Raw genomic sequence first — 12,513 nt, 5'->3', positions numbered from 1 at the left:
ACAACAATAATAATAATAATAATAATAATAATAATAATAATAATAATAATAATAATAATAATAAATAACAATAATCATAATAATGTTTTATACAGTAATAACAGAACCAACAAAACAGAAAGTAAAATTTGTATCAGGGTGTTTGCACGGGGAGTCTGATACCAGGCTCCATAACTCGTATGGTGTGAAGATCTAGACTGGCCCTGAACCTTCTGTGAAGGACTGGCTGTATCGTTTGGTGGTGTTTGCAGGGATGATCAGGATATTCCTGCTGTGAGAGCGGGTGTAGTGTTAATAAATCTCCGAGAGCTTGATACGCATGACAATACAATGAGAAAAGAAACTAGAATCATTCTGAAATGCTTTAGTTTGGTTGAATACCGTTTCGAACCCCATGCAGGTCGCCCGTCCTGAAGCTATGCGCCATTATCCTCGGGTTAAACAAAAGCACCGAACAAGTGACTACGCGGTTTGAGTCACGTAGCTGTCAGCTTGAATTCCGGAGATAGTGGCTTCGAACCCCAATATCGGCAGCCCATTTCACATTTTCACACCACGCAAATGCTAGGGCTGAACCTTAAATAAATCTACGGTGTCACCGGGCGAGTTGGCCGTGCGCGTAGAGGCGCGCGGCTGTGAGCTTGCATCCGGGAGATAGTAGGTTCGAATCCCACTGTCGGCAGCCCTGAAGATGGTTTTCCGTGGTTTCCCATTTTCACACCAGGCAAATGCTGGGGCTGTACCTTAATTAAGGCCACGGCCGCTTCCTTCCAACTCCTAGGCCTTTCCTATCCCATCGTCGCCATAAGACCTATCTGTGTCGGTGCGACGTAAAGCCCCTAGCAAAAAAATAAAGTCTACGGTGGCTTTCGTACCGCTCCTAGCCTTTTTTCTATTCCATCGCTGCCGTATGACCTATCTGTGTCGGTGAGACGCGAAGCAATTTGTTGTTATACAAAAGCTGCTATTGGACTTCGTTTTATATCGGTGCTAAATCGTGAATAGTTCACTTTTATGCAATCGCACGCATGGCATCCCTATAGTAAAGTAAACTCGTGTCCTCATCTAGAGGGGTTGCAGCTCTTTTCAGGCACACCCCCATTGAAGGTGAGCTGCATGTACCATTTCAACCACATATCAGCCCTGCCGCCATTCTTAAATTTCTGACAGTACCGGGAATCGAACCCAGGCCCCCTAGGACGGCAGCTAATAACACTAACCGTTACGCTACGGAGGCGGACATGGCATCCCTAAACCAATATTACGCCGCAGAAAATGTTTGTTTCTCAGGACGGGCTCTCAGTGCTTCATACTACTGTGAAATCTTGGAAATCCGGGCTGAGTGGCTCAGACGATTGAGGCGCTTGCCTTCCGACCCAACTTATCAGATTCGATCCTGGCTCAGTCCGGTAGTATTTGAAGGTGCTCAAATACATCAGCTTCGTGTCGGTACATTCACTGACGCGTAAAAGAACTCCTACGGGACTAAATTCCGGCACCTCGGCGTCTTCGAAAACCGTAAAAACTTAATTAGTGGGACGTAAAGCAATTGCCGTCGAAATCGTTTATTGCGACATAGCTTTTAACGACGTAATGGATATAACAGCGAAGTCTATCGGTCCCGTCTAAGTTCTACATAAACGTTGTATTTTAAAAATCACTTAGTACGACGTCACTTATTACGACATATCGAATAAAGCATTTTCAGATAAATGAATCGACTGTAAAACCGAAAGTCGATTTTTGTTTGTTACTTATTTGGGGAATGCTGATAACAATGCCAAGGCAAACATCGCTGTGAAGATGTTGCAAAAGAAACGCTAAGTGTTTAATATTGAAGAATAATAACACATAATGTGACGATTAGAAAATGAGGGGGAAATGTCAGCATCGGAAAGGAATTGGGTGTACTACACTAAACGATTTGTACAATTTAGATGACGCACCGACACAGATAGGTCTTATGGCGACTATGGAATAGGAAAGGCTTAGGAATGGGAAGGAAGAGGCCGTGGCAATAATCAAGGTACAGCCCCAGCATTTGCCTAGTGTGAAAACGGCAAACCACTGAAAACCATCTTCAGGGCTGTCGGCAGTGGGGTTCGAGCCCACTATGTCCCGGATGCAAGCACACAGCTGCCCGCCCCTAACCGCACGACCAACTCGCCCGGTGATTTCTACAATTTGGAAGGCCAGACAGAAAATTCGATATCTTTTCAAAGAAAATTATTTAAAACTCAAGCGTGTCATACCATCTGAGCACAAAGATATTGAAGAATCTTTACTTAGATGCTTCAACTAGCAAGGACCAAAATAATGTGGCGATCAATGGACCTAATCATCAAGCAAAAGCCAATGAAATTTATCGCATGTATGCAGCCTAAAACTTACAGATATGACGTTTTTAGCAACAACAAGGAAACGTTTTCGAGTAATTATTATTATTATTATTATTATTATTATTATTATTATTATTATTATTATTATTATTATTATTTAAATCTTGGACAAGTTTAGAGTTGCCTATCCGTTCGAAATGACGCAAATCTCCAGTCTGCTGATAACGCTAGGTCCCACGCTGCTATGGAAGGTAATTTTTTTTAAATGCACAGGGCTTGACAGTTCTGGATCACGCGGCTCCCTTATAGCCAAATTTCATCACCATGTGACTAACATTTGCCTGGATCCTTGAAAAAAAAGACTTGGATGGAAAGAATCTTTTCAGTGACAAAGAGGTAGGAGACTTCGTGTGAAATTTGCCACGTAAAACATAGTTTTGTGTCTGTTTTGACATACAGTCACACAAAAGAATTAGCACATGATATTGTACTTATATACAAGCTAATCGCCGGTTCACATTTTTCAAACGCAATTGAAACTATAGATCTGTTTGTTGTGGGTACCCACAGGGTCTTTATCTACATGGGAAGTGAATTACATATTGATAATAATTACAAGTAGTCTAACAAAATATTACATGCGACGAACATACAGTTCTATCGGCTGATTTGTTTATTGAGCGGCTGTGCATTAATCCAACGTTCTTAAAACGCCTGTATAACTCTAGGGAAGTAGCCGGTGCTGTCCTGCCACCCCTGCTGAGAACAATCTCTCCAGCACTTGCCAAAACTTTGCTTTGCTTAATTCTGTTTACAGCGTAACAAGTGGCAGAACTTTTGACTTGTTCATTGAAGTTTTCAGATGAAGTTCCCGGGTTTATATTACATTTACTAGAACCTAACTTTATTACACAAGAATTCTGTGGTCTCGTTCTAACCTCGTCTGTTGCTACGCATTTCTCTTCTAAAACGTTACGCGCCGCTGAGGAATTTGTTTCAGTCCCTTGATAAATTAGATCTACTGTACAGGAAACTTTGCTACATCAGACACAGACACTCACCACGAGGTGCCAACCAATACACAAATCGTTTAAATGACTACTAAATCATGAAATACCGGGCGAGTTGGCCGTGCGCGTAGAGGCGCGTGGCTGTGAGCTCGCATCCGGGAGATAGTAGGTTCGAATCCCACTATCGGCAGCCCTGAAGATGGTTTTCCGTGGTTTCCCATTTTCACACCAGGCAAATGCTGGGGCTGTACCTTAATTAAGGCCACGGCCGCTTCCTTCCAACTCCTAGGCCTTTCCTATCCCATCGTCGCCATAAGACCTATCTGTGTCGGTGCGACGTAAAGCCCCTAGCAAAAAAAAAAAATAAATCATGAAACTTAAGTAAAAAAAAAGGTAAACTCGTGTCCTCATACCGAGGTGGTGCAGCTCTTTTCAGGCACACCCCCATTGGAGGTGCGCTGCATGTACTATTTCAATCACATACCAGCCCTCCTGCCATTCTTAAATTTCTGGCAGTACCAGGAATCGAACCCGGGCCCGCAAGGACGGCAGCTAATAACACTAACCGTTACGCTACGGAGGCAGACATGAAGCGTAAGTGATAAATTTATGTATATGAATGATGGGCTATATTTCAAGGTCATGGTGTTCCGGAAAGGAAAAACGAATATCTCTTTATGCTCGACGATGCCGAAATATATATATATTATATGCCAGAAAACTGAATTTTAATGAGGGTCATTATAGTTCAAGTTTAATTATGATACAGGTTCTCCACCAATCAGAGTTCATATTTCCATTATGATAAAACTGTTTGACCAATTAGGTAAGGATAGCATTGCACCTGCGTTCAACGCACTAGCTTCGCACCTGTTTCCGAAATCAAACATGTCGGAGACCCATACTAACATCAATGCACCTTCTTCTTCCAATATTCCACAACCAGACGGCACATTCCCGAAAATTCACTTCACCAACGGTACAATAAACAATTTGTATTTGAAATAAAGCTAGGTTATGATAACCTTATATCAAAGCTTTGAAAACATACGACATTGTCAAGGTCTCTGATAGACTCACGGAAAAACCAATAACCCAGCGCATGCGCTCTGCGCTCTGTTCAGTAGACTCAACTGTCAAGCGACATCTCGACAGAAAGTTATGAATACTTAAAAAACAGAGTTAAAATTATCGTCGAGCATAAAAAGTCGTATTCAACTCGCCTATAATGGTAATTAAGACACTCGCATGGAAATTATAAAACGAGCGAAGCGAGTCTTAATTATTGCCATTATAGGCTTGTTGCAAAATGTCCTATTATTACATTCTTTAGGAGTAGAAATTTTACATTCGTTGTAGTCCGTATGTGAGTGTGAAGCCTGATAATCCGTGCTATTATGGTTTGTGCACTAGTATGAGTAGATGTTGGGATTGATCGGGTAGTTGATGAGACCAATGTTAGGTAACACCCCGGCTTGCCACGACAAGAGAAGGCGTCTTTTACTGTACGGTATGGAATGCTATGGTATATTTTTACACATTATTATTGTTTTTATTCATGGGCGCCCGCAGGATCTTTTCCAGGGGGGGGGGGCACATTAACAATTTTCTTGAATATAAAACCAATATAACGTCAGCAACATTAAATTGTTTACAGAAATTTCCAGTTATAACAGATGCTAGATGACTGTCAGTAAGTTCAGTTTATGAAATAATCTGGTATGATATTAAACAATTGAACATCAACATTTTTAGAATTCCAGTGGGCCCCCCTTGCGGGCGCCCATGTTTTTATTATTGGGTTACAGTAGTCACATGACTTACGTCCTAGTTCGTGACCCATAGGCAACGGCTGAGTGGCCTAGTATGTGGTCCCAAGAGTCGGGATACCAGTTGCTATAGAATGGGGGTGATCATCTCGGACATATTCTGAGTCAAGGCCATCCTTGTGCTCAGGCGGATAAGACTATATAACACACCGGGGGTCCCTAACCCATTAGAGGAGAGATTCTTGCTGGGATTACGTGCTTCACAGAATTTACCGAGCTCAGAACCTTTTAAGCAAGCCTCGGACCTATGGTAGCAACGGAGTCCCACTTTTCGATTTGATTTGACAGACGGGGGACTCCTTAGAAACAACTTGGCGAGCGAAATGTAATTCGATGGGGAGCTATCAATATTAATCGGGCATGTGGAAGAAAGAAAGTAGAACTGTCTGAGTTAACAAACAAGATGCTGTTGTAAGCAGTATGGCTTATGTCGACAATGTGGTCACAATGACAGATTGTGCTGAAAACCTGCAGTCTAATATCTTGGAACTTGAGAATAGGTGCATTGAGTATGATATGAAAATTAGCCTTACCAAGACTAAAATGATCTCAGTAGGTAAGAAACCTGAGAGGTTTGTAATACAAACCTGGATAATTTCAAGTATTTAGGGTGTATTCTTCCAGGACAGTAGTATTGTAAGTGACTGAATCAAGGTGCACCAAAGCTAATGTAGTGAGCTTGCGTTTGCGATCAACACTAGCCTATTCTGTAAGAAGGAAGTCAGCTCCCGGACGAAACTATATTTGCACCAGTCAGTTTTCAGACCAACTTCGCTTCACGGGAGCGAAAGCTGGGTGGACTATGGAGTTTTGAGTTCGAGTTCGAAGTAACAGACTTGAAAGTAGCGAAAATAATCACCGATACAAACAGGTGGGGACAATGGCAGGTGTGTACTCAGAATGACGGGATAAAGGCTGAGGAATGAACTCGATTGATGCAGTTGAACACACAAAACGGCTTCGGTGGTGGAGTCATGGTAGGTGAATGATGGAGAACAGCTTACCCAGGAGAATAATGGACTCGCTCATGGAAGATGAGGGAAACCAAGATGAGGATGGTTAGACTCAGTTTCTAATTATTTAAATATAAAAGTTACGTGGCCACAGATCATTGTGGCGGCGTTTAGTAAATTCAGAGAGGCTTGCAGACTGAACGCTGAAAGGTACAACGGTCTAAAATGCATATGTAGGCCTATGTATGTATGTACGATTATTATTATTATTATTATTATTATTATTATTATTATTATTATTATTATTATTATTATAGTTCATATTCAGTGTTGCCTTAATTCATTTTTGATACAGCAGTTTTCAATTTCTTCATTATTTTAGTCCGAATTTCTCCCGCGAGACGGTCATATTGTGCCCGTCCCTACACCTAATGGCTCCGGCATGATGTCTACAGGGCGTTAACGGGTTGGAATAAAACAAATGGGCGCTTAACTCGACTAAGCTTAAGGGCATACAGGGTAGGAGACGGGTCATACCTAATTACAATGAGAACACATTCGGGTTAAAGATTAGATTAATACACGTGGTTTATTAGGCCTTAATGATGATGATGGTAATGACGCATTTATATACAAATGAATTACATGGATTATTATCAATTGTTGTTGTTTGTTATCGACTTTCAGTCGTTTGTGATGGATCCGAGTATTATCTATCGCAGAGCGATCCATTATGACGAGATTCGAACGGGAAAACACTTATCATAGACACTGAGGCTATGTGATATCATTGACCAATAGGATTAACATGCATGCAACGAATCTGAGCAATCCCTATACTAAACACACAGCTATTCCCCAACGAAGTACCACGAAGGAACTCATAAAAATGTGGAACAAACGCCCGGGTTTGAACCGACCCTCACTTGTAAAAAATTCACCACCCCGATGGTCAACACCATCGGTAACTCAATTATAATCACAACAAGATACATAAACCCTTAAAGAACACAAATTATATACAGTAAACACGTGAGACATCCAGCCTTCGGTTGAGCATTGGGGTACCAATGCCGCTGTCGGGAACTGAACTGACACCCGTTGGGATGGAAGTGGGACTCTGAAAACCCTAAACTACGTTATACTCAAGTGTGTAATGGCAGTAAACTAACAAGTACTGGTAACAATCGCCGTGTCATTTATTAGCGACTACATCAGTCTGGCGTGTTGAATATTTCATTATTAAGCGATTCTTTCGCCCTCATTCACTTCAACTCAAGGCTCCCTCTTACACGAGCGGACGAGAATACACAAAAAACCGACACTTCTCCTCAGTAGGTCAACTGCCCACAGCCCCCACACGGCGGGTGGTCATTGGCCTCGGCCTTCACAGGCATAACGCCCTTTCTTAACAAAACACCCCATCTCGGGGATCGTTCACTAATAAACTGAGCCTCATCGTTCCTTAAACAAAATTACATTGGCTCTCAATACTTCACTTCAATTCAACACACACATTCATTTACAATATCATGATCCCGCGACGCGACATCGGTTCCTATGATACCAATACTTGTTTGATTACCATAACTACAATTTATTATTATTATTATTATTATTATTATTATTATTATTATTATTATTATTATTATTATTATTGGGTTCATCATTACACCATCTCCCTACACGACTTACCTGGAAATTAGACCATACTGCGTGATCATAATTAACTTCCTCGTAATGACGGTGTAATTAATCCATATCTAAATTGTGATTTCTGATAAAATCGTCACACGGTAATACAATTATGAATTAAATATTCCTCAATTTGCACTTAAAATTGTGATAAGCCTTCCAATTAAAATCGTACACTTCCTATCTAAATATATGTCAGTGGAGGCCTGGGTGTCAGTTCCGAAGTCACATCTCGTAGTTCTGGGTGCTCACGGAATAAAATTACACTATTTACCAGCCATGCATAATCATCGCTGGACTAACTACAGCCTAACTTGAATTACTCTGAATTACTAAAAAAAATTGGTCTCCTGACGCATCAATAATTACAAGTTTTCCCAAATAAAATGATTAAGTCAATCTATTACTGCATGCAAACTTATCGTGTTACCCCTTTATTTACAATTGATTGCTCAGACGTGTTACTAATTAAATAAAGTAAATAGAAGCTACGTGTATCATGGTAGCACATCTACACTACTGAAGTTACAATCTTTAACATTATAGCGTCAGGTAATGATAACTGTTCCCCGCCCAATCTGATTACGTCATATTAATTATGATTTATACTCATCTCCATCTCGATGACCCGTTGTCAGCTCAGGGAGTCCATTGCTGGCTTAGTGCTGACCCATAGGCACCACAGCAGTTACTGGAGGCACCATTCTTCTTTCCAACTGGGAGTCCATTGTTCTAGGTTGACGAAACCGCTGGCAATATTCCTGAGGCACACAACACGTCACTATTTATTCCAAGATTTATTTAGTTACATTCGGTGTGAACGTCCAGCCACGATACCGGACCTCACTCCGCAATCCGCGATTCAGTATCGGATTCCGCGTACCTTTGTCACTACTCGACACAGTAGCGCCGTAGTAATAATAATAATAATATTATTACAAATTATATTTAATGTTCGCGACACGTCTCTGATCTTTAAAGTTTAGACCCTAGCATCACGTCTATCCAATCTCTGCAATATTTACGCACAGTACGCGATTTCACTTGTAAATTAAATTGAAATTCACTCCAACAAAAGATCACTGGCAGCTCGACAACACGTAGCTTCGCCGCCTGGAAGCCACAAATCCCGACTGACGCTTCTCCCTTTCTGCAGTAGTTTTTACTAGGGAGCGATACCCCTTCCACTAATTTGCGTATCGCCTATTCCCGGCGTACTCGAGGTAAAATAGTACGATTGATCGGTGACCAGTATCTAGTTGGTGCGATTGAGACATAACCACTCAATTATCCTTCGGTGAATCTCTTTAAATTAATTAAAATATGTTCTGCTTCCCCCACCACACGGGGTGAAGTCCCGGTCTCGAGGAGCTGTCATGACACTAACCAGATGGCCCCAGTACTTTTCCACGCAGAAACAACACAGTATTCTTTCTCCTGCTGAAAGTTATCACGGAAGAGGACATTAAACACTCTAAATAAATGTCCCAGTAGCATTCATCCCTTTTAAATCGGGAGATGAGCCCCTAATTCGAGTTTTATTAATTTTCTACCTCGTCGGTAATTAAGTTGGCCAGTCCGATTCCAAGATGGCTCCTATATTCCGTTTCGAAAAAGTTAGTTTCCCCTCATTCTGTGAGCCTTGAGGAGGGATGTCTTCTCTCGAGTGATGTCATAGGGAATCCCCATTCGTAACCCCTCCCGGGTCTAAGTTGGCTTGGCTTCATCTGCGGGGCCCCCGCTACACAAAGGATAATACTGCGCAGTAAGTCGCAGACAAAGAAATCTCATAAAATAATTTTAAAATACACAATTTATCTATCTCAATGGTATGAATATTAATTAGTTTCGGTATGACCTCTATTAATGATATGAATATTAATCATTTTCAGCGTTCTTTCCCTTTAATAGCATTGCGTGCGTAATTACTGAGATCGATATCAACCCAAGGTCCTTGGATCATGCCCCTGTCGGGTTCAATATGTACTGCATTAACATGTTTATGTTCATAATGGCCCTCGGTATTATATTTATTTTTAACAAAAGGTGTAACATGATTGCCTGGCCACTCCAAGATATAAATAGTTCCCTCTTCACTCCATCTTCGGCGTAAAGGAACACTATCATCTTCTGTCTGGAATATCTACAGTATTCAAATCCATTATATGATACTTAAGTACATGGACAATTCATTAGACTTAACATTAACAAACTTAATATTTCTAACATAATGTTTTATTAATTGACGTTTAAGGGAATATTACTAATTTACTTGTACATAAAATTACAGTACTTTTGCTTTAGAATGCCAAATGCAGTTTTAGCATTGCAATTCTAATACTTTGTCAATCCACCTTTAGCTTTTATGAGTGCCTGCACCCTGCGAGGCATACTTTCTGTGCAAGGTGAAGCTGCGTTCGCCGACTTGTTATTATGGTATCAATGAAATATTATATTTTCAAGTATCTGAAGTCTGTTAGTGATGCATTCTTTATCCATTTGACGTTTTAGACATTGCCACACATTGCCAATACAGTTTAAATCGGGTGAATTACCAGAACAGTGCAAAAGGAATTTCTTTCTCCTTCAGAAAATATGTAATAGATTTTGCTGTGTGGCATGGAGCCCATTCTTGCATGAAAATCTTATTTTCACCTTCAAGAAACCAGTCTCTCAATTACAGGATTAGTCTCTTTTCAAGTATTTGTTTGCACTGATCCTGACGAATTACACCCTTCACAGTCCGAAAATGTCTCATTCCCTTTCCACTTGTCATTTACAAAATCATGACTTTTGTAGGATGTTTTACTGTTGGCTGGACACAATTCTTGTCATACCTTTCACTAGATATACTTCTTACATGCCAAGATTTCTCGCTTCAAACCACAGAAGTGAATTCATCACTAAAACAAACCTAGAAATGAAGATGAAACGTGAATACTCTTTGGAAATTCCCTAGCTAAAAATTATTTGTTAAGGAATTCATACAAGGAATTTACCCTTTTTGCAGTCTTCTGCGGCGAAATGTTGATGGTTTTTCCCCACTATATCCTCTGTTTCATCAGTCGCTCAGTGAGTTTGGCTTTCGTAGACAGTCGACGACATCGATACTCCAAGCTGGAAGTAAGTCGACACACTGACCTCTGATACCTTGACATCACTGTTGATCAGTTCTTGGATTATAGCAGCATAACATACCCTTCTGTTTCAAACGAGCAAAAATTCTGTTCTTGGAGTCATAGTTTTCTTCCCACCACATTTCCCTCTTCTGTTCTTTTGGATAATCTCTCCAAGTTTTATTTGTATCACTTATTCCTACGACGCACACAAATCTGGGGTAGGCCTGAACGGATGTCTATGTCCCGTTGTATCAGATTTACATGGTGCAAAAGGTCCTTCAAAAACTCAATTTTGCGAGGAGAATGGTCGTAAGATTTCTCCATAACTCCGTTATTTCCCTAGCAACAAATTTAAAATCACTGTGAATTTGTACAGTTCCTGTTACGAACACATATTTAGGATAAGTATATCAAAAAGCAAGAAAAACTATTTAAGTTCATTAGCATTAAACCAAACGCAAAACACGATAGAATTATTTTCCTCATATGTTTATGGTAAGGTATGTGCTTAGGTACTGGACTAAAAAGAGGCGAGAATTTGTAGATATAGTAAGTTCTAAAAATCGCATTGTTATCAATAATACCATGTCCTACAATGCAGGTATCAACAATAGGTTTGCTGATACATACATCCAAGAATTAGGGCGTCAAGTGAAACGAATTCTTAAAAGAGTACTTGAGTGTGGTAAAATGGCCAGGGGTGTTTATGATCATAATGACCCTCTGTATTATATTTATTTTTAGACAAAGGAATCACATGATCGCTTGTCCACTCCAAGAGAGAAATCGTTTCGTCTTCACTCCATCTTCGGCATAAATAATTACTATCATCTCCCCTCTGGATTATCTCCAGTGTTCAAGTCACCTTTTGCACGATGTAAATCTGATACAAAGGGACATAGACACCCATACGGGGGTTAAACATACTCAAGTATGTTCAGAGTAATGTCTGTAGGACAATGCCTGTCACACATAGTGATGCTAAACCCAAATTATGCTCGATATTTGTCCAATAAGAGCCATTTATCAACATCACTTGTAAGGTCGGTATTGTAGCCCTGGTACTGACCGCATTAGAAATGCGACTTTGCTGCGAGAGGGATGGGGCCAAGTGGATGTTACGCTCGTGTTAGATTTAGAGTGATGAATCCAAATATTGGAAAAAGTACACGGAGATATAAACGGTTGTTGATCCAAAACGGACCGGACGCACATGCAAAATAACTAGCAGGAAGGATCAGTATTTGTTGCTTCTAACACGTCGTAGCCTCACTATTACTGCCACCTCATTCCGCAGGATCTTCGGAGGGCCACCAGAGTGTGAAATTGGCTGCACGACAGAGGACTGATACAGTATCAAGGAGCTCTGTGCCAATAGCTCCTCTTAACCCACACGATAGGGAAGTTCGTGTGAAGTGGCCAACAACTCATAGCCCATCGGAACAGGTGCAGCGGAAGCGTACAATGAGGTCCCCCATAAGCTTGCATGCACATAGCAGTAGCATTAGTGTCTGGAGCGATCCAGTGAGAGATGGAACTAGTCCTTCATTCTGGAGTACCATCGGTAG

Source organism: Anabrus simplex, chromosome 1, assembly GCF_040414725.1.
Source record: "Anabrus simplex isolate iqAnaSimp1 chromosome 1, ASM4041472v1, whole genome shotgun sequence".
NCBI classification, from domain to species: domain Eukaryota; kingdom Metazoa; phylum Arthropoda; class Insecta; order Orthoptera; family Tettigoniidae; genus Anabrus; species Anabrus simplex.
This window is presented reverse-complemented; position numbering follows the sequence as displayed.